The sequence below is a fragment of the Coregonus lavaretus genome (genome assembly GCF_964263955.1).
Source record: "Coregonus lavaretus genome assembly, chromosome: 29".
In the NCBI taxonomy this organism is placed as follows: domain Eukaryota; kingdom Metazoa; phylum Chordata; class Actinopteri; order Salmoniformes; family Salmonidae; genus Coregonus; species Coregonus lavaretus.
Genome location: NC_140016.1, coordinates 5,070,547 through 5,090,705, shown reverse-complemented (window position 1 = coordinate 5,090,705; position 20,159 = coordinate 5,070,547).

Below are 20,159 nucleotides of genomic sequence, written 5' to 3'. Positions count from 1 at the left end.
CTTACCCCCCCCCCCCCCCCCCCCCCCCTCTCCTCCTGTTCTTACCCTCCTCTCCTCCTGTTCTTACCCTCCTCTCCTCCTTTTCTTACCCTCCTCTCCTCCTGTTCTTACCCTCCTCTCCTCCTGTTCTTACCCTCCTCTCATCCTGTTCTTACCCTCCTCTCCTCTCTGTTCTTACCCTCCTCTCCTCCTGTTCTTACCCTCCTCTCCTCCTGTTCTTACCCTCCTCTCCTCCTGTTCTTACCCTCCTCTCCTCTCCTCCTGTTCTTACCCTCCTCTCCTCTCCTCCTGTTCTTACCCTGCTCTCCTCCTGTTCTTACCCTCCTCTCCTCCTATTCTTACCCTCCTCTCCTCTCCTGTTCTTACCCTCCTCTCCTCTCCTCCTGTTCTTACCCTCCCCTCCTCCTGTTCTTACCCTCCTCTCCTCTCCTCCTGTTCTTACCCTCCTCCTCCTGTTCTTACCCTCCTCTCCTCTCCTCCTGTTCTTACCCTCCTCTCCTCCTGTTCTTACCCTCCCTCCTCCTGTTCTTTCCCTCCTCTCCTCTCCTCCTGTTCTTACCCTCCTCTCCTCCTGTTCTTACCCTCCTCTCCTCCTGTTCTTACCCTCCCCTCCTCCTGTTCTTTCCCTCCTCTCCTCTCCTCCTGTTCTTACCCTCCTCTCCTCCTGTTCTTACCCTGCTCTCCTCCTGTTCTTACCCTCCTCTCCTCTCCTCCTGTTCTTACCCTCCCCTCCTCCTGTTCTTACCCTCCTCTCCTCCTGTTCTTACCCTCCTCTCCTCCTGTTCTTACCCTCCTCTCCTCCTGTTCTTACCCTCCTCTCCTCTCCTCCTGTTCTTACCCTCCTCTCCTCCTGTTCTTACCCTCCTCTCCTCCTGTTCTTACCCTCCTCTCCTCCTGTTCTTACCCTGCTCTCCTCCTGTTCTTACCCTCCTCTCCTCTCCTCCTGTTCTTACCCTCCTCTCCACTCCTCCTGTTCTTACCCTTCTCTCCTCCTGTTCTTATCCTCCTCTCCTCCTTTTCTTACCCTCCTCTCCCCTCCTCCTTTTCTTACCCTCCTCTCCTCTCCTCCTGTTCTTACCCTCCTCTCCTCCTGTTCTTACCCTCCTCTCCTCCTGTTCTTACCCTCCTCTCCTCCTGTTCTTACCCTCCTCTCCTCCTGTTCTTACCCTCCTCTCCTCTCCTCCTGTTCTTACCCTCCTCTCCTCTCCTCCTGTTCTTACCCTCCTCTCCTCCTGTTCTTACCCTCCTCTCCTCTCCTCCTGTTCTTACCCTCCTCTCCTCCTGTTCTTACCCTCCTCTCCCCTCCTCCTGTTCGTACCCTCCTCTCCTCTCCTCCTGTTCTTACCCTCCTCTCCCCTCCTCCTGTTCTTACCCTCCTCTCCTCTCCTCCTGTTCTTACCCTCCTCTCCTCCTGTTCTTACCCTCCTCTCCTCCTTTTCTTACCCTCCTCTCTCCTCCTCCTGTACTTACCCTCCCCTCCTCTTGTTCTTACCCTCCTCTCCTCCTTTTCTTACCCTCCTCTCTCCTCCTCCTTTTCTTACCCTCCTCTCCCCTCCTCCTGTTCTTACCCTCCCCTCCTCTTGTTCTTACCCTCCTCTCCTCTCCTCCTTTTCTTACCCTCCTCTCCTCTCCTCCTTTTCTTACCCTCCTCTCCTCTCCTCCTTTTCTTACCCTCCTCTCCTCTCCTCCTTTTCTTACCCTCCTCTCCCCTCCTCCCTTTCTTACCCTCCTCTCCCCTCCTCCTTTTCTTACCCTCCTGTCCCCTCCTCCTTTTCTTACCCTCCTCTCCCCTCCTCCTGTTCTTACCCTCTTGTCCTTTCTTACCTCCTTTTCCTACAATCCTTCTACCTCCACTTCCTTTCGCTCCGTTCTCTCACCCCTTCATCCCCCTCTCCCTCCTTTCCCCCTCTCCTTCCCCAAACAGGTCATTATATCTGGCTGGAGTCGTTACCCAGCATGCCTCTCTTCCTGATGCCAGACAGACATGGTCATCTGGACCCGCCCACTCTGTCTAGCTTCTACATGTTCTTCACGATGATCATACTACTGCAGGTAGAGAGAGTGTGTGTGTATGTGTGTGCATGCGTGTGTGTGTTGGTGTGTGTGTGTGTGTGTGTTGGTGTGTTGGGAGAAACATCTTGATCGATGAACAGCCATAAAGCAAGCATTTGTGTGTACCAATATGACATCACTCTGTGACTGTTGAACAATGATCAACCCTTTTCCTCTCTTCCTTTCCTTCCTCCATCCTCCTCTCTTCCTTTCCTTCCTCCATCCTCCTCTCTTCCTCCATCCTCCTCTCTTCCTTTCCTTCCTCCATCCTCCTCTCTTCCTCCATCCTCCTCTCCTCCTCCATCCTCCTATCTTCCTTTCCTTCCTCCATCCTCCTCTCTTCCTCCATCCTCCTCTCCTCCTCCATCCTCCTCTCTTCCTTTCCTTCCTCCATCCTCCTCTCTTCCTCCATCCTCCTCTCTTCCTCCATCCTCCTCTCTTCTCTTCCATCCTTCTCTCCTCTCTTCCTCCATCCTCCTTCCGTCTTTCTCCCCCAGATCCTGATTCCCATCTCCCTGTACGTATCCATTGAAATAGTCAAGGCGGGTCAGGTGTTCTTCATCACTAACGACATAGACCTGTATGATGAAGAGACAGACAGCAGAGTCCAGTGTAGAACTGTCAACATCACTGAGGACCTGGGACAGATTCAGTACGTCTTCTCGGACAAGACTGGTACCCTCACAGAGAACAAGATGGTGTTCAGACGATGCACCGTCATGGGGACCGAGTACGCACACAAAGAGAATGGTAAAGAAACAATGGGAACTGTAAAGAAACGATGGGAACTGTTCAAATAGCATCCGATGACCTGTGTACCCAATTGGGATTATAAAGACATTGGTTGATTGTGATCGTCAAGGTCACTGGACGTAATTTGAGATCTTCCACTAGTTGTCTACTTAGTTGTTTTTTAGGTATTTTAATGTGACTTGCTTCAGCATTGTTAACATGTTTGTTGGTGGTCCAGTCCTTGATGGTATAAACAAACTAAGGAGTGTGGCTTTACACATCCTCATCACAAGCTCCACAAACTCCGCTGGCTTGCCAACTTTAACCCTGGTTTCAACCAGACGGACTGCAGCCCAGCAGATACTGCTGTGGGAATCTTCCTCTCTCTTGTTATTAACCCATTGTTTCCTCATACCTCTCAGAACACGAAAGCATTTAAAGACTGAACAGAACATTGTGGGGCTCTGGCCTTGAGCTAGGCCCTTGAAATGCTGATGCAGTTTTAATTAGGGGTCCTAGCACCGGTCCTAGCACATTTTTACTGAACAGAACGTTGTAAATAGTATGTAGTGGGATTAGTACACAGTATGTCGTTTTAGTAGGTAGAAGGCAAGACAGGCCTCTGTACTAGTCTAAAGACAGCTTGTGAAGCAATAGTTGTTGCGTTCCAAGATGGCCGCTCTATTCAACTTTTCAACATTAGCCTCTAACAACAACAAAAAAATCACAACTTTTTCCACTGACATAAAAATACTTCTGGACAGCTGAAGCAATTCACACAGTTTTTCTTCATGAAAAATTATCCTTTCTAGTTTCTTCTGATTCTTTAGTGCTGTCTAGCCAACTCCTATGATCATTAAACATCAACAGGAGTTGGCTCTACAGTACAAACAGATCTGGGCCCATCTTATACTAACTGAGTGAGTGTACAGTAGAGTGAATATGTTTTGGCTCTCCTCTCCAGCCATCCGTCTGGCTCTCCTTGGGGAGGCTGATGACACAGAGGAAGAGGTCCTCTTCCACCAGAGACCACTCCCCTCGCAGACAGGATGGACCCTGGAGGACAACCATGACCATGACCCAGAAGTAATACAACGTTGCCATGGCGCCCAGCAACCTCACAGCGGCGGCGGCGGCCATCACAGGAACAAGGAAGGAAGTGCCCAGGGGGAAGTAGCCTTCAGTAGTCCACTGGTGAGATTATAGCTTGATGATAACAATAACAACAACAAGAATAGAAACATTGTATTTGTTAGGCTGAGTACCCAATGTACCCAATGTACCCAATGTACCCAATGTACCAATACCGCTCAAGCAAGACAGTTTTGAATGGTAAAACGCTTAAAATAACTCAACCTAAAATACCGTATATAATATTTTTATGACACTGTGGTCAATGCGTGCATGTGTGTGTGTGTGTGTCCCATGTGCCATGTCTGTAGTTGCACATATGGTCATGCTTAGCAACATGAAGCCATGGGCTACTGATATCACAGCACATCACATCAACATCACAGCAACATCACATCAACATCAACATCACATCAATAGATAGCAGCAGTAGCTGGCAGCAGTAGAGAGGAGCAGTAGATAGCAGCAGTAGATAGCAGCAGTAGATAGCAGCAGTAGATAGCAGCAGTAGATAGCAGCAGTAGTTGCAGCAGTAGATAGCAGCAGTAGATATCAGCAGTAGATATCAGCAGTAGATAGCAGCAGTAGATAGCAGCAGTAGATAGCAGCAGTAGTTGCAGCAGTAGGTAGCAGCAGTAGATAGCAGCAGTAGATTGCAGTAGTAGATAGCAGCAGTAGGTAGCAGCAGTAGATTGCAGTAGTAGATAGCAGTAGTAGATATCACAGCACATCACATCAACATCAACATCAACATCACATCAATAGATAGCAGCAGTAGATAGCAGCAGTAGATTGCAGTAGTAGATAGCAGTAGTAGATATCACAGCACATCACATCAACATCAACATCAACATCACATCAATAGATAGCAGCAGTAGGTAGCAGCAGTAGATAGCAGCAGTAGATAGCAGCAGTAGATAGCAGCAGTAGGTAGCAGCAGTAGATAGCAGCAGTAGATAGCAGCAGTAGGTAGCAGCAGTAGATAGCAGCAGTAGATAGCAGCAGTAGATAGCAGCAGTAGTAGCAGCAGTAGATAGCAGCAGTAGATAGCAGCAGTAGGTAGCAGCAGTAGATAGCAGCAGTAGGTAGCAGCAGTAGATAGCAGTAGTAGATATCAGCAGTAGATATCAGCAGTAGATAGCAGTAGAAGGTAGCAGCAGTAGGTAGCAGCAGTAGATAGCAGCAGTAGATAGCAGTAGTAGATAGCAGTAGTAGATATCAGCAGTAGATAGCAGCAGTAGTTAGCAGTAAACATAATTCCACTTTGACATTATGGGGTATTGTGTATATGCCAGTGACGAAAAATCTCAATTTAATCCATTTTTAAATTCAGTCTGTAACAACAACATGTGGTTAAAGTCAAGGGGTTTGAATACTTTCTGAAGGCACTCTACACCACATCCCATGCTGCATTAATACAAGCCTCATAACCAACCCCGTCCCATAGAGATACAGTAAACACTGTTGTTTTTAATTCTGTCCCCCTGTCCTTTCTGTGTACAGGAAACAGAGGTGGTCCCAGACAGAAAGCTACTTCAGCGTGTTCTGAGAGGTGGTGGTGACGGGGCTGGTGGCAGAGGGATACGCCACTGCGAGGAAACAGATCTCTATCTTGACTTCTTCCTGGCTCTCGCTGTCTGCAACACGGTGGTTGTTTCCACAGCAACGCAGGCTCAGGCTCAGAGACAGAGGGTGAGTCGTGCTCTGTTCCAAGTGTTCCGTTCCTCTCCTCCGTTCTGTTCTGTTCACTGTGACCCTGACCTGGTGTAGGAGAGAGGAAGAGGGGATGCGGAGGAGGGAAGGAGGAGAAGAGAGGAGGAGGAGTGGAGGAAAGGGGGGAAGAGAGGGAGATGGTTTTGTGACCTCAACTTCTAAGACCGCAGGTTATATATCAATAGTTGATCTTGATCTTAATATTAATCAAATATTAAACCTTGCAAAATGAAAGCCTGCCTTCGTGATAGATCCTGATGGTTGAAAATTTGCCATTTTATCAGAACAGAATTTCTGGGAAGTACATTTTACTCATAGGATATCTTTAGGCTATAGTACTGCCCTGCAGTCCAGATATCTGGCAGTAAGGCTATAGTACTGCCCTGCAGTCCAGATATCTGGCAGTAAGGCTATAGTACTGCCCTGCAGTCCAGATATCTGGCAGTAAGGCTATAGTACTGCCCTGCAGTCCAGATATCTGGCAGTAAGGCTATAGTACTGCCCTGCAGTCCAGATATCTGGCAGTAAGGCTATAGTACTGCCCTGCAGTCCAGATATCTGGCAGTAAGGCTATAGTACTGCCCTGCAGTCCAGATATCTGGTAGTAAGGCTATAGTACTGCCCTGCAGTCCAGATATCTGGCAGTAAGGCTATAGTACTGCCCTGCAGTCCAGATATCTGGTAGTAAGGCTATAGTACTGCCCTGCAGTCCAGATATCTGGCAGTAAGGCTATAGTACTGCCCTGCAGTCCAGATATCTGGCAGTAAGGCTATAGTACTGCCCTGCAGTCCAAATATCTGGCAGTAAGGCTATAGTACTGCCCTGCAGTCCAGATATCTGGTAGTAAGGCTATAGTACTGCCCTGCAGTCCAGATATCTGGCAGTAAGGCTATAGTACTGCCCTGCAGTCCAAATATCTGGCAGTAAGGCTATAGTACTGCCCTGCAGTCCAGATATCTGGCAGTAAGGCTATAGTACTGCCCTGCAGTCCAGATATCTGGCAGTAAGGCTATAGTATTGCCCTGCAGTCCAGATATCTGGCAGTAAGGCTATAGTACTGCCCTGCAGTCCAAATATCTGGCAGTAAGGCTATAGTACTGCCCTGCAGTCCAGATATCTGGCAGTAAGGCTATAGTACTGCCCTGCAGTCCAGATATCTGGCAGTAAGGCTATAGTACTGCCCTGCAGTCCAGATATCTGGCAGTAAGGCTATAGTACTGCCCTGCAGTCCAGATATCTGGTAGTAAGGCTATAGTACTGCCCTGCAGTCCAGATATCTGGCAGTAAGGCTATAGTACTGCCATGCAGTACAGATATCTGGCAGTAAGGCTATAGTACTGCCCTGCAGTCCAGATATCTGGCAGTAAGGCTATAGTACTGCCCTGCAGTCCAGATATCTGGCAGTAAGGCTATAGTACTGCCCTGCAGTCCAGATATCTGGTAGTAAGGCTATAGTACTGCCCTGCAGTCCAGATATCTGGCAGTAAGGCTATAGTACTGCCATGCAGTACAGATATCTGGCAGTAAGGCTATAGTACTGCCCTGCAGTCCAGATATCTGGCAGTAAGGCTATAGTACTGCCCTGCAGTCCAGATATCTGGCAGTAAGGCTATAGTACTGCCCTGCAGTCCAGATATCTGGCAGTAAGGCTATAGTACTGCCCTGCAGTCCAGATATCTGGCAGTAAGGCTATAGTACTGCCCTGCAGTACAGATATCTGGCAGTAAGGCTATAGTACTGCCATGCAGTCCAGATATCTGGCAGTAAGGCTATAGTACTGCCCTGCAGTCCAGATATCTGGCAGTAAGGCTATAGTACTGCCCTGCAGTACAGATATCTGGCAGTAAGGCTATAGTACTGCCATGCAGTCCAGATATCTGGCAGTAAGGCTATAGTACTGCCCTGCAGTCCAGATATCTGGCAGTAAGGCTATAGTACTGCCCTGCAGTACAGATATCTGGCAGTAAGGCTATAGTACTGCCATGCAGTACAGATATCTGGCAGTAAGGCTATAGTACTGCCCTGCAGTACAGATATCTGGCAGTAAGGCTATAGTACTGCCCTGCAGTCCAGATATCTGGCAGTAAGGCTATAGTACTGCCATGCAGTACAGATATCTGGCAGTAAGGCTATAGTACTGCCCTGCAGTCCAAATATCTGTCAGTAAGGCTATAGTACTGCCCTGCAGTCCAGATATCTGGTAGTAAGGCTATAGTACTGCCATGCAGTACAGATATCTGGCAGTAAGGCTATAGTACTGCCCTGCAGTCCAAATATCTGTCAGTAAGGCTATAGTACTGCCCTGCAGTCCAGATATCTGGCAGTAAGGCTATAGTACTGCCCTGCAGTCCAGATATCTGGCAGTAAGGCTATAGTACTGCCATGCAGTACAGATATCTGGCAGTAAGGCTATAGTACTGCCCTGCAGTCCAAATATCTGGCAGTAAGGCTATAGCTGCTGTGCTGTTTGTTGCTACTTGGCTACCTGCCAAACTATTCACGTTTTACTTTTAATAAACGTTTAATCAATCTCTGTGTTCAACAAATTTACCAACTTTTTAGTTTTGTCCTCACTCATCTTTTTTCGTTAAACTTTTTCACCCCGGACGTTTTATCCCGAGACAGAAGAGTCATTTTCCTGTGCGTTTTAGCTGCCAATTTTACTTTATTTTCCTTTTTTCCATCGCAACTTTTTTCCCTTATTCAACTTTTTCACTCCGGACGCTTTATCTGGACATGGTTCGTCAACATCTTCAACAGCCGAAGCTAAGTAGTAACATTAACATGATGTCTTCTAATTGCAGTCGCTGTACTCATAATATACAGGAGAACGATCGCCTTACGGCGAGAATAGCTGTGCTACAAGCCCAGCTTCAGACGCAATCGTTAGGCAAGGGTAATTTCAGTGTAGGAAAGGAAGAAACAGCGTCTGTGCCACCAGTAAGTACAGACAGTAACGTTAGTATAAATCCCCCCGCACAGTCCCCGCAGCCGGACAACTTTCTCATGGCTTCTGGAGGGAAATACTGTTGGAATGCTCAACCGGTGTCGCTCATTCAGCCGACAGAAACCTTCAACCGGTTTTCCCCATTATGTAGCGAGTCGGAGTCTGAGTCTGAGTCTTCTCTTGTCTCTACTCCTCCCGTTACGGGGTCTGAGACGCCGAAGGCTCCCACCATTAGCTCTGACAAATTGAAAACCCTAGTCATTGGCGACTCCATTACCCGCAGTATTAGACTTAAAACGAATCACCCAGCGATCATACACTGTTTACCAGGGGGCAGGGCTACCGACGTTAAGGCTAATCTAAAGATGGTGCTGGCTAAAGCTAAAACTGGCGAGTGTAGAGAGTATAGAGATATTGTTATCCACGTCGGCACCAATGATGTTAGGATGAAACAGTCAGAGGTCACCAAGTGCAACATAGCTTCAGCGTGTAAATCAGCTAGAAAGATGTGTCGGCATCGAGTAATTGTCTCTGGCCCCCTCCCAGTTAGGGGAAGTGACGAGCTCTACAGCAGAGTCTCAGCACTCAATCGCTGGTTGAAAACTGTTTTCTGCCCCTCCCAAAAGATAACATTTGTGGATAATTGGCCCTCTTTCTGGGACTCACCCACAAACAGGACCAAGCCTGACCTGCTGAGGAGTGACGGACTCCATCCTAGCTGGAGGGGTGCTCTCCTCTTATCTACCAACATAGATAGGGCTCTAACTCCTCTAGCCCCACAGTGAAATAGGGTGCAGGCCAGGCAGCAGGCTGTTAGCCAACCTGCCAGCTTAGTGGAGTCTGCCAATAGCATAGTCAGTGTAGTCAGCTCAGCCATACCCATTGAGACTGTGTCTGTGCCTCGACCTAGGTTGGGCAAAACTAAACATGGCGGTGTTCACCCTAGCAATCTTATTAGGATAAAGACCTCCTCCATTCCTGCCATTATTGAAAGAGATCGTGATACCTCACATCTCAAAATAGGGTTACTTAATGTTAGATCCCTCACTTCAAAGGCAGTCATAGTCAATGAACTAATCACTGATCATAATCTTGATGTGATTGGCCTGACTGAAACATGGCTTAAGCCTGATGAATTTGCTGTGTTAAATGAGGCCTCACCTCCTGGTTACACTAGTGACCATATTCCCCGTGCATCCCGCAAAGGCGGAGGTGTTGCTAACATTTACGATAGCAAATTTCAATTTACAAAAAAAAAAATGGCGTTTTCATCTTTTGAGCTTCTAGTCATGAAATCTATGCAGCCTACTCAATCACTTTTTATAGCTACTGTTTACAGGCCTCCTGGGCCATATACAGCGTTCCTCTCTGAGTTTCCTGAATTCCTATCAGACCTTGTAGTCATAGCAGATCATATTCTAATTTTTGGTGATTTTAATATTCACATGGAGAAGTCCACAGACCCACTCCAAAAGTCTTTCGGAGCCATCATCGACTCAGTGGGTTTTGTCCAACATGTCTCTGGACCTACTCACTGCCACAGTCATACTCTGGACCTAGTTTTGTCCCATGGAATAAATGTTGTAGATCTTAATGTTTTTCCACAAAATCCTGGACTATCGGACCACCATTTTATTACGTTTGCAATCGCAACAAATAATCTGCTCAGACCCCAACCAAGGAGCATCAAAAGTCGTGCTATAAATTCTCAGACAACACAAAAATTCCTTGATGCCCTTCCAGACTCCTTCTGCCTACCCAAGGACGTCAGAGGACAAAAATCAGTTAACCACTTAACTGAGGAACTCAATTTAACCTTGCGCAATACCCTAGATGCAGTTGCACCCCTAAAAACGAAAAACATTTGTCATAAGAAACTAGCTCCCTGGTATACAGAAAATACCCGAGCTTTGAAGCAAGCTTCCAGGAAATTGGAACGGAAATGGCGCCACACCAAACTGGAAGTCTTCCGACTAGCTTGGAAAGACAGTACCGTGCAGTACCGAAGAGCCCTCACTGCTGCTCGATCATCCTACTTTTCCAACTTAATCGAGGAAAATAAGAATAATCCAAAATTTCTTTTTGATACTGTTGCAAAGCTAACTAAAAAGCAGCATTCCCCAAGAGAGGATGGCTTTCACTTCAGCAGTAATAAATTCATGAACTTCTTTGAGGAAAAGATCATGACCATTAGAAAGCAAATTACGGACTCCTCTTTGAATCTGCGTATTCCTCCAGGGCTTAGCTGTCCTGGATCTGCACAGCTCTGCGAGGGCCTGGGATCGGGAGAGACACTTAAGTGTTTTAGTACTATATCTCTTGACACAATGATGAAAATAATCATGGCCTCTAAACCTTCAAGCTGCATACTGGATCCTATTCCTACTAAACTGCTGAAGGAGCTGCTTCCTGTGCTTGGCCCTCCTATGTTGAACATAATAAACAGCTCTCTATCCACCGGATGTGTACCAAACTCACTAAAAGTGGCAGTGATAAAGCCTCTCTTGAAAAAGCCAAACCTTGACCCGGAAAATATAAAAAACTATCGGCCTATATCGAATCTTCCATTCCTCTCAAAAATTTTAGAAAAAGCTGTTGCGCAGCAACTCACTGCCTTTCTGAAGACAAACAATGTGTACGAAATGCTTCAGTCTGGTTTTAGACCCCATCATAGCACTGAGACTGCACTTGTGAAGGTGGTAAATGACCTTTTAATGGCGTCAGACCGAGGCTCTGCATCTGTCCTCGTGCTACTAGACCTTAGTGCTGCCTTTGACACCATCGATCACCACATTCTTTTGGAGAGACTGGAAACCCAAATTGGTCTACACGGACAAGTTCTGGCCTGGTTTAGATCTTACCTGTCGGAAAGATATCAGTTTGTCTCTGTGAATGGTCTGTCCTCCGACAAATCAACTGTACATTTCGGTGTTCCTCAAGGTTCCGTTTTAGGACCACTATTGTTTTCACTATATATTTTACCTCTTGGGGATGTTATTCGAAAACATAATGTTAACTTTCACTGCTATGCGGATGACACACAGCTGTACATTTCAATGAAACATGGTGAAGCCCCAAAATTGCCCTCGCTAGAAGCCTGTGTTTCAGACATAAGGAAGTGGATGGCTGAAAACATTTTACTTTTAAACTCGGACAAAACAGAGATGCTTGTTCTAGGTCCCAAGAAACAAAGAGATCTTCTGTTAAATCTGACAATTCATTTTGATGGTTGTAAAGTCGTCTCAAATAAAACTGTGAAGGACCTCGGCGTTACTCTTGACCCTGATCTCTCTTTTGACGAACATATCAAGACTGTTTCAAGGACAGCTTTTTTCCATCTACGTAACATTGCAAAAATCAGAAATTTTCTGTCCAAAAATGATGCAGAAAAATTAATCCATGCATTTGTTACTTCTAGGTTAGACTACTGCAATGCTCTATTTTCCGGCTACCCGGATAAAGCACTAAATAAACTTCAGTTAGTGCTAAATACGGCTGCTAGAATCCTGACTAGAACCAAGAAATTTGATCATATTACTCCAGTGCTAGCTTCCCTACACTGGCTTCCTGTTAAGGCAAGGGCTGATTTCAAGGTTTTACTGTTAACCTATAAAGCGTTACATGGGCTTGCTCCTACCTATCTTTCCGAGTTGGTCCTGCCGTACATACCAATACGTACGCTACGGTCACAAGACGCAGGCCTCCTAATTGTCCCTAGAATTTCTAAGCAAACAGCGGGAGGCAGGGCTTTCTCCTATAGATCTCCATTTTTATGGAACAGTCTGCCTACCCATGTGAGAGACGCAGACTCGGTCTCAACCTTTAAGTCTTTACTGAAGACTTATCTCTTCAGTAGGTCATATGATTGAGTGTAGTCTGGCCCAGGAGTGTGAAGGTGAACGGAAAGGCTCTGGAGCAACGAACAGCCCTTGCTGTCTCTGCCGGGCCGGTTCCCCTCTCCACTGGGGTTCTCTGCCTCTAACCCTGTTGCAGGGGCTGAGTCACTGGCTTGCTGGTGCTCTTTCATGCCGTCCCTGGGAGGGGTGCGTCACTTGAGTGGGTTGAGTTACTGACGTGATCTTCCTGTCTGGGTTGGCGCCCCCCCTTGGTTTGTGCTGTGGTGGAGACCTCTGTGGGCTATACTCGGCCTTGTCTCAGGATTGTAAGTTGGTGGTTGAGGATATCCCTCTAGTGGTGCGGGGGCTGTGCTTTGGCAGAGTGGGTGGGGTTATATCCTTCCTGTTTGGCCCTGTCCGGGGGTTTCTTCGGATGGGGCCACAGTGTCTCCGGACCGCTCCTGTCTCAGCCTCCAGTATTTATGCTGCAGTAGTTTATGTGTCGGGGGGCTGGGGTTAGTTGGTTATACCTGGAGTACTTATCCTGTCTTATCCAGTGTCCTGTGTGAATTTAAGTATGCTCTCTCTAATTCTCTCGTTCTCTCTTTCTCTCTGAGAACCTGAGCCCTAGGACCATACGTCAGGACTACCGGGCATGATGACACCTTGCTGTCCCCAGTCCGCCTGGCCTTGCTGCTATTCCAGTTTCAACTGTTCTGCCTGCGGTTACGAAACCCCTACCTGTCCCAGACCTGCTGTTTTCAACTCTTAATGATCGGCTATGAAAAGCCAACTGAGAGACCTGAGCCCTAGGACCATACGTCGGGACTACCGGCCGTGGTGACTCCTTGCTGTCCCCAGTCCGCCTGGCCTTGCTGCTATTCCAGTTTCAACTGTTCTGCCTGCGGTTATGGAACCCCTACCTGTCCCAGACCTGCTGTTTTCAACTCTTAATGATCGGCTATGAAAAGCCAACTGAGATTTATTCCTGATTATTATTTGACCATGCTTGTCACTTATGAACATTTTTGAACATCTTGGCATGGTTCTGTTATAATCTTCACCCGGCACAGCCAGAAGAGGACTGGCCACCCCTCATAGCCTGGTTCCTCTCTAGGTTTCTTCCTAGGTTTTCGCCTTTCTAGGGAGTTTTTCCTAGCCACCGTGCTTCTACACCTGCATTACTAGCTGTTTGGGGTTTTAGGCTGGGTTTCTGTACAGCACTTCGAGATATTAGCTGATGTAAGAAGGGCTATATAAAATAAAATTGATTGATTGATTGATAGTACTGCCCTGCAGTCCAAATATCTGGCAGTAAGGCTATAGTACTGCCCTGCAGTCCAGATATCTGGTAGTAAGGCTATAGTACTGCCCTGCAGTCCAGATATCTGGCAGTAAGGCTATAGTACTGCCCTGCAGTCCAGATATCTGGCAGTAAGGCTATAGTACTGCCCTGCAGTCCAGATATCTGGCAGTAAGGCTATAGTACTGCCCTGCAGTCCAGATATCTGGCAGTAAGGCTATAGTATTGCCCTGCAGTCCAGATATCTGGCAGTAAGGCTATAGTACTGCCCTGCAGTCCAGATATCTGGCAGTAAGGCTATAGTACTGCCCTGCAGTCCAGATATCTGGCAGTAAGGCTATAGTATTGCCCTGCAGTCCAGATATCTGGCAGTAAGGCTATAGTACTGCCCTGCAGTCCAAATATCTGGCAGTAAGGCTATAGTACTGCCCTGCAGTCCAGATATCTGGTAGTAAGGCTATAGTACTGCCCTGCAGTCCAGATATCTGGTAGTAAGGCTATAGTACTGCCCTGCAGTCCAAATATCTGGCAGTAAGGCTATAGTACTGCCCTGCAGTCCAGATATCTGGCAGTAAGGCTATAGTACTGCCCTGCAGTCCAGATATCTGGCAGTAAGGCTATAGTACTGCCCTGCAGTCCAGATATCTGGCAGTAAGGCTATAGTACTGCCCTGCAGTCCAGATATCTGGCAGTAAGGCTATAGTACTGCCCTGCAGTCCAGATATCTGGCAGTAAGGCTATAGTATTGCCCTGCAGTCCAGATATCTGGCAGTAAGGCTATAGTACTGCCCTGCAGTCCAGATATCTGGCAGTAAGGCTATAGTACTGCCCTGCAGTCCAGATATCTGGCAGTAAGGCTATAGTACTGCCCTGCAGTCCAGATATCTGGCAGTAAGGCTATAGTACTGCCCTGCAGTCCAGATATCTGGCAGTAAGGCTATAGTACTGCCCTGCAGTCCAGATATCTGGCAGTAAGGCTATAGTACTGCCCTGCAGTCCAGATATCTGGCAGTAAGGCTATAGTACTGCCCTGCAGTCCAGATATCTGGTAGTAAGGCTATAGTACTGCCCTGCAGTACAGATATCTGGCAGTAAGGCTATAGTACTGCCCTGCAGTCCAGATATCTGGTAGTAAGGCTATAGTACTGCCCTGCAGTCCAGATATCTGGAAGTAAGAACAGTGATGTACGCAGTGAAGAGATAATTCAATTTTTGTATTTCAGCAGAAACATCAATTAAATTAGTCTGTCTCTTTATCTATCTGCCTCTCAGATTTATCTTGAATTATATACGTGCTCCGTCCTCGCCGGAAACATTGCTGACCAAAACGTTCTCCTTCTCTCTCATCAGTGGTCAGCGTTAATTTACCTAATTGCTCTTTGAGGCTTCAGTTGAAATGTCTTGGTCCCTTTTTACTAAATTAACCACACACACACACACACACACTTGGCATGGCACGGCATGGGGAGATACGTCAGAGTCGTCCTCGTTAATTTGATTACCCAGAGTTCCTGATTGGGTTGGGGAAATACGAGAGAGGCCGGCGGGCTGTCCCATGAATGGGCGGTCAAAACAGTTATTCCTATTGGTTAAGTGGGCGTGTGCACCTGGTGGTGCAATGAAAGGCAGACCGGAGTAGTTGATGGAAGTGTTATAAGATATTAGATGATCAGAACACAGTTTCATCATGTTCTCATAAGACTAACCATTTAACCATTGGACTTATATTTCACTCAAGGTGACATGTAAATGATATCCCTTTCAGTTGAATATAGACTGCATTACAAAAAGCCAAGTGCCAGGTTTACTGCTTCACCACTTTGAAGCTTTACAAAAAAAAACACAATACAGCACTATATAAAAAACCACCATCCATTCTTTCCCCAGGCTAGTGGGCATCCGAGCCCCTCTCTCCTCCAGTCCTTGGTAAGGAAAATATATTCTCTACGTCACACCATCCGCTCCTGGCAGCCCATGACTGAGAAGGAGGATCTGGACACTGACCCCAACACCAACAGCAGCCCCTCTGGCCCAGTCAACAGCCATGTGTCTGACCACCCCCACACCACCGCAGGAGGGAAGACCAGACAGACCACCCCCGCAGGGGGGCAGACCAGACAGACCACCCCCGCAGGGGGGCAGACCAGACAGACCACCACCACAGGAGGGCAGACCAGAGAGACCAACGCCCAGGGTGGGTAGAGAGAGAGAATGACTCAGTCTTATTTAATATGACTTACAGTCTCAGAACTAGTGTACATAAAACAGCAAGTACAAATGATATTGATGGTGTTGCAACGCTAAAACTACCCAAACCTACAACACTGACACATACAAAGGCATTGAAAGACACATGCCTCTGCAAGTGAATTGTAATCACAATCAGCTAACCAGATAAATAGCTAAGTGTGGATCTAACACGGCACTGTCACTGTCTCTGTCTCTGTCTCTGTCTCTGTCTCTGTCTCTGTCTCTGTCTCTGTCTCTGTCTCTGTCTCTGTCTCTGCCTCTGCCTCTGTCTCTGTCTCTGTCTCTGTCTCTGTCTCTGTCTCTGCCTCTGCCTCTGTCTCTGTCTCTGTCTCTGTCTCTGTCTCTGTCTCTGTCTCTGCCTCTGTCTCTGTCTCTGTCTCTGCCTCTGTCTCTGTCTCTGTCTCTGTCTCTGTCTCTGTCTCTGTCTCTGCCTCTGTCTCTGCCTCTGCCTCTGTCTCTGTCTCTGTCTCTGTCTCTGTCTCTGTCTCTGCCTCTGTCTCTGTCTCTGCCTCTGTCTCTGTCTCTGTTTCTGTCTCTGTCTCTGTCTCTGTCTCTGTCTCTGTCTCTGCCTCTGCCTCTGTCTCTGTCTCTGTCTCTGTCTCTGTCTCTGTCTCTGTCTCTGTCTCTGTCTCTGCCTCTGTCTCTGCCTCTGTCTCTGTCTCTGTCTCTGTCTCTGTCTCTGCCTCTGCCTCTGTCTCTGTCTCTGTCTCTATCTCTGCCTCTGTCTCTGTCTCTGTCTCTGTCTCTGCCTCTGTCTCTGTCTCTGCCTCTGTCTCTGTCTCTGTCTCTGTCTCTGTCTCTGTCTCTGCCTCTGTCTCTGTCTCTGTCTCTGCCTCTGTCTCTGTCTCTGTCTCTGTCTCTGTCTCTGTCTCTGTCTCTGCCTCTGCCTCTGTCTCTGCCTCTGTCTCTGTCTCTGTCTCTGTCTCTGTCTCTGTCTCTGTCTCTGTCTCTGCCTCTGTCTCTGTCTCTGTCTCTGTCTCTGTCTCTCTCTGTCTATGTCTCTGCCTCTGCCTCTGTCTCTGTCACTGACTCTGCGTCTGTCTCTCTCTGTCTATGTCTCTGTCCCAGCCAACAACACCAGACCTGGGTTGGTAGTGAGCACTGCTGATAAGCTTTGCTACGAGGCAGAGAGTCCAGATGAGGCAGCCTTGGTGTACGCTGCCAAGGCGTACGGCTTCACCCTATTGGCCCGTACCCCAGACAGCGTCACAGTGAGGTTACCTCACGGGCAGGAGCTGACCTATCAGGTGCTGGACACCCTGACCTTTGACCCCAACAGGAAGAGGATGTCGATTGTGTTGCGTCATCCAATCACCAGAGAGATAGTGATGTATACCAAAGGGGCAGACTACACCATTATGGATCTTCTAGGGACTCCATATGCAGGTAGGCTTATAACTACGGTCCTGTATGATACTGCATGGTACTGTATGATACTGTATGGTCCTGTATGATACTGTATGGTACTGTATGGTACTGCATGGTCCTGTATGATACTGTATGGTCCTGTATGATACTGTATGGTCCTGCATGGTACTGTATGGTACTGTATGGTACTGTATGGTACTGTATGGTCCTGTATGGTACTGTATGGTACTGCATGGTACTGTATGGTACAATATAGTACTGTATGGTCCTGTATGGTCCTGTATGATACTGTATGGTACAATATGGTACTGCATGGTACTGTATGGTACTGCATGGTACTGTATGGTACTGCATGGTACTGTATGGTACTGTATGGTACTGCATGGTACTGTATGGTACAATATGGTACTGCATGGTACTGTATGGTACTGCATGGTACTGCATGGTACTGTATGGTACAATATGGTACTGCATGGTACTGTATGGTACTGTATGGTACTGCATGGTACTGTATGGTACAATATGGTACTGCATGGTACTGTATGATACTGCATGGTACTGTATGGTACTGTATGGTACTGCATGGTACTGTATGGTACTGTATGGTACTGTATGGTACAATATGGTACTGCATGGTACTGTATGACACTGCATGGTACTGTATGGTACTGTATGGTATTGCATGGTACTGTATGGTACAATATGGTACTGCATGGTACTGTATGGTACAATATGGTACTGCATGGTACTGTATAGTACTGCATGGTACTGTATCGTGCAGTATGGTACTGCATGGGACTGTATGGTGCAATATGGTACTGTATAGTGCAATATGGTACTGTATGGTAGTACTGTATGGTACTGTATGTTACTGTATGGTACATGTAGCTTTTACCCAAGTGACCTCAGATTGTCACAGGACCAATGCTCACTCTTGGGTCCAACATTTATGCAAACCGGGGCCAACGCAATAATTCCACGATAAATTATTAAAATACTGATTTTCCCTTCCACCAATTGAGGTACATTTTAAATTAGCTAAACACACCGGCTGGTAAGCGGCGCGAGAACAGTTTTCCATGGCTGGAAGCCCAGTCGAGACCCGGCCCCCTCCCCAGAAGGCGAGATCGATGAAGATGAAGACAAAGAGCTGGATGAGACTCTTATGGAGAGGCTGTGGGGTTTGATGACTGAGATGTTCCCTGTTACACTGCGCTCTGCAGCTGAGGTGACCGCATCGGGCTCAGTCACTGTGGCCACGGAGCTGTACGGTTACTCCCGCGCTGCCCTGTGGGTGGGCATCGGGCTCAGTCACTGTGGCCACGGAGCTGTACGGTTACTCCCGCGCTGCCCTGTGGGTGGGCATCGGGCTCAGTCACTGTGGCCAAGGAGCTGTACGGTTACTCCCGCGCTGCCCTGTGGGTGGGCATCGGGCTCAGTCACTGTGGCCACGGAGCTGTACGGTTACTCCCGCGCTGCCCTGTGGGTGGGCATCGGGCTCAGTCACTGTGGCCACGGAGCTGTACGGTTACTCCCGCGCTGCCCTGTGGGTGGGCATCGGGCTCAGTCACTGTGGCCACGGAGCTGTGCGGTTACTCCCGCGCTGCCCTGTGGGTGGGCACCTCCTCGTTCATGATCCTGGTCCTTCCGGTGGTGTTTGAGACTGAGAGACTACAGCTGGAGCAGCAGAGACAGATCCTCTGTTGGGCCCCAACGCAGGGATGCCAGGGTGGGATGCCAGGGAGGGATGTCAGGTGGGATGCCAGGTGGGATGCCAGGGTGGGATGTCAGGTGGGATGTCAGGTGGGATGCCAGGTGGGATGCCAGGGTGGGATGTCAGGTGGGATGTCAGGTGGGATGCCAGGTGGGATGCCAGGTGGGATGATAAGAGGGATGTCAGGTGGGATGCCAGGTGGGATGCCAGGTGGGATGCCAGGGTGGATGTCAGGTGGGATGCCAGGTGGGATGTCAGGTGGGATGCCAGGTGGGATGCCAGGTGGGATGCCAGGGTGGATGTCAGGTGGGATGCCAGGTGGGATGCCAGGTGGGATGCCAGGGTAGATGTCAGGTGGGATGCCTCCCGCTCCAGTGAAGATGTGACCGACGTCCCTCCGACAGCCTTAGCGCTTCAACCAACGAGGGAGAGTGGAGGCTTGGAAGGAGAGAGAGACAACGAAGAGGGAGAAGAGAATACAAAGCTGCATCTGGTCAGCACATGTGATCATTCCAACATCCAGGATTGGCCATTTTAAGGAGATTAGAGGAGGATGATGTCACTTCCTGCATGTTGCAATAATGAATGTCCCTTTCGCTGTCTGTCTTACTCAACGTCCTGCGGAGACTTCTGAGCACTGTGTTTTTACTCACTTCCCATCTTTTTTTTATACATAGCGATATAAATATGCATGTGTTCCAGGGGGTTTGGATCAGGTGGATAATTGAAGAAATTGGATTATTATTGTGGTTATAAGTGGTTACCAAGAGTGTGTGTGGTCTGAGGAAAAATGTTTTCATGTGGGTGTGTTTGCTACACATGGCCTTGAAACCGTTGTAACCTGTGTTTGGTTTGGGAACGTGTTCATACCACTCGTGTGTGTGGGAAAATCATGGTAGACATGACTTACATCATAGATCCGTCATATTCACAATCACAGCTGGTCATTGAGATCTAAAGTGTCTGCTGGTTTTCCTTCTTACCTCTCCATCAAGAACTGGCTCACACTAGAGAAGCCAGGTAAGGTCATTGTCCATTGACTTGGTGACTTCTTGGTTGAGGCAACAAAAGACCAGCAGGCCACAAGACTCCAGAGACAAAGCCATAGATAG